The sequence below is a fragment of the Heptranchias perlo genome, chromosome 18 (genome assembly GCF_035084215.1).
Source record: "Heptranchias perlo isolate sHepPer1 chromosome 18, sHepPer1.hap1, whole genome shotgun sequence".
In the NCBI taxonomy this organism is placed as follows: domain Eukaryota; kingdom Metazoa; phylum Chordata; class Chondrichthyes; order Hexanchiformes; family Hexanchidae; genus Heptranchias; species Heptranchias perlo.
Genome location: NC_090342.1, coordinates 51,891,161 through 51,894,885, shown reverse-complemented (window position 1 = coordinate 51,894,885; position 3,725 = coordinate 51,891,161).

Genomic DNA, 3,725 nt, shown 5'->3' with positions numbered 1-3,725 from the left:
CCTGTATACCCTGTTACATGGGTAATGCCTTCTGCGAACTTGACCCCTCTGTTGCTCCCCACGCTGTTGTTCACCTGCAGCTGCCCCCCCCCCGCCCCCAGAGCTCGACCTTGCTGCTGTTGCTGATGCTGATCCTGATGCTGATGCTCATCCGAAGTCCAATCTAAAGCAGCTTTGACACCACCCCTCCTGATGTTCACTGTGTGAACACCTCCAAACTGTACAAATAAGTCTCTCCACAACAAACACTCTCACCAATCCGTTTCCCAGAGGGTTCTGAGAAAGCAGCTGTGAGCACTGAGCCTTTATTCATATCGGGACACCTGATCTTGAACCATCCCCACGAGGTGCCGCTCAATTTCGCCTCTGTTTTACTGACGAGTTTCCAAACCCGTGCAGGAGCCGTTAATTTCAAACTGCTGCCAAAATCTCAGGAAAGAAGCCTCACTTAAATATTATAATGATGGGCCCGCCATTCAGGAGCGGGTTACTCGGAAGCCGGTTAAACGATAACAGGTGCATTCACCGCGGGTTGGGGTCAGGTTTTGCAAACTTGACGATTCAACCCACTGACCCTCTCCCACCCGTTGCGGGGGAGTTAAAATTTCCTCCCTTTACTCATAAAGTGGTGAGTATGTGGAACTTGCTATCGCATAGAGTTATTGAGGCGATTGGAATAGATGCATTTAAGAGGAAGCTAGATAAGTACATGAGGGAGAAAGAAATAGAAGGATATGTCGATAGGATGAGATGAAATAAGGTGGGAGCAGGCTTCTGTGCTGTAAAATTCTATGTAAGAAAAAAAGAAAACTGTCCACAAAATGCCCAGAAGTTGACCACTGGTCTGAAATGACAAACCAGCAACTAACCACAGTAAGTGATTCCTTTAAGTAGTGCTGCTAAAGAGTCCATCCTACCATTAGTGCCACGAGTTGCTGGGCAAGTTTACCAAGTGGCGAGTCAGGCACTAGGGCAGCTCAATATCACAAAAGGGTATAAACCTAATTTGAATATTTTAATCAGCAATTTAAATAGTTCTGGCCTGCATCCTGGACACCTGCGGAGCAGGCTGATCGAATATGGCAAGTGCCACACTTCGGGCACGTAATGTGTGCATGCACCCCGCCTGCCATATTGGAAGCTTGGACGCCCGTTTTGTGCCTGAAAAACGCCATAAAATTTCTAGGCCATTATCTGGTCAATTATTTCATTGCTGCTCGTGGGAGCTTTCTATGTGCAAATTGGCTGCCATGTTTCCTACATTACAACAATAACTACACTTCAAAAGTATTTGATTGGCTGTTTATGGGTAACAGTAGTGTAGTGGTTACGTTACTGGACTAATAATCCAGATGAACGTTAGTTCAAATCTCACCGAGGCAGTTTGAGAATTTGAAATGCAGTTCATAAAATCTGGAAATTAGAAAAAACCTGGTATCAGTGACCATGAAGCTTTCGGATTGTTATAAAAATCCATTTGGTTCACCGATGTCCTTTAGGGAAGGAATCCTGCCACCCTTACCCGGTCTGACCTATTTGTGACTTCAGTCCCATACCGAGGTGGTTGACTCTTAACTGACTGCCCTCCGAAGTGGCCTAACAAACTACTCAGTTGTAACAAAGCACTACAATTGGGTCAACTAGGGATGGACAATTAAATACTGGCCTTGCCAGTGACACCGACATCCTGAGAATTAATTTCTAAAAAGTGCCTTGGGACGCCATGAAAAGTGCTATATAAATGCAAGTTCTTTCTTCTTCTATGTAATGAAATACTTCTTAGTGTCTACCCTGAATTTTCCCTTCATATCCCTGGAAGGCCAGTTGTAACGTATCTATCAGCCTGTTTAAGGCGGCAGAATGTTACTCACCCTGAATCCGAACGGCCGTTGTCAGGGCCTGAATGGACTCATTGTTGAACCGTGCTTGAAGCTCGATGGAAGCTAGTCTTCCCTCCATCGCAGACATTCCCGCACTTTCCTGCGACACTATCTCAGAGGTGCCTTCAAGTCCCTGTGACAGTATTCCACTCATGCAGGAGTTGGACTCCTCCATCCTCTGCGCGATTGTTGAGAGTGCACGTGGCAACTGTTCCAGCACCTCGGCAATGTGCTGCTGGCCCTCGATGACTCATCTTTTCATGGCTGGCCCCCAGGGTTCAGCATATGGGTCCAGCTGAGCAGAGCCTGGAGAAGAGTGCTCCCACCGACACGGACTCTCCACGGCTGCCCCTGTCACCAGGGTCTGCTCGTGCTTACATGTGCGTGGTGACTCACCATGTGCAATCCCAACTAACTGAGGACAGGGAGCCACCGAGGTGTGTGTATCTGTGCTGGTGGATGGCTGGCTCAGATGTGACGATGCCCCCTCAGAGGCCGGCAGGTCCTCTGAGGAATCACTCTCCGCAGTCACGGTGGTCGTGGATGGACCTGCAAGAGAACAGAAAGCAATATTAAGCATGTGGACAGATGCTGAGGTGCTGCAGATGCCAAGTGATGTTAAGGTCATTCGCTATCATGAGTGCTGAGTTTTAGATTTCTGTCACCAGCCGCTTGTGCGCTCTCTGTCTCAGCATCCGCCACGGACAGGCACTCCAGCTCCCATCTCTAATGTTCTTATGTGATTCCCAGCTGGGAATGTGGGATAAAGGAATTAAAATCTTACACCACGCCTGACACATGACCGCTTAATCATCAACTGCCAGATCTGACTGGGGCACCTCTCGTAACACTGCCTCGCCTTCTCCATGGTCTGGTCCTTCTCCTACTGCAGGATTATCCTGGAGGGGAAGGACAATCCCAGACTTCTTTTGTCAATGACTATCCACCTCCTTTGACACCCTTTTCCAGCCCTTTTGTCTTCATCTCCAGTGACAAGTATAAGGACTACTTCTTCATCCCCAGGACTGTGACTGTCTACTCAGCTATCACAGCCTTCTATTCTTCTCCTTCTGCCTTGAAACCCCCTCCACTCCTCCTTCCCTTTCCCCAGCCCTGACTGCATATTATTCTGTAGCTTCTTTCCTATCACTCACAAGCCCTCTGCTCCATAATCCCCTCCAAATCCAATCCTTGGCCACGCAACTAAATGTTCTTGTTTCCTGAATTGCTTTCCACAAGCACTGTTCTCCTCAACGGTTTAGAATTTTCATCACCATTTCACTCCTCAAAGGGTCGGCCCTTGACCCCCCTACCCTTCCTGCCAAACCGTTCCAGCTTTGATCACCATCTGCGTAAAGAAATACACCCTGGCACCTGTCCTAAACTTGCCTTCACAACCCTGACCCTGTGCCGCCTTGTCCTGCTGGTATTATTCCAGGCTTACTTCCCTCTAGCCTAGTCAACGGGACCTACACCACGGTGTTAAAGACAAATTGTAAAGAACGAATGAACTTGCATTTATATAGCGCCTTTCACAACCTCAGGATGACCCAAAGCACTTTAAAGCCAATGAAGTACTTCTGAAGTGTAGTCCAATTTTCACACAGCAAGACCCCGCAAACATCTATGAGATAATCTGTTTTAGTGATGTTGGTTGAGGGGAACTCCCCTGCTCTTTAAATAGTGCCATGGGATATTTTATATCCACCTGAGAAGGCAACAGGGCCTCGGTTTAACTTCTCAACTGAAGGACAGCAGTGCAGCCCTCCCTCAGTACTGCACTGAAGTGTCAGCCTGGATTATGTGCTCAAGTCTCTGAAGTGGGGCTTGAACCCACGACCTCCT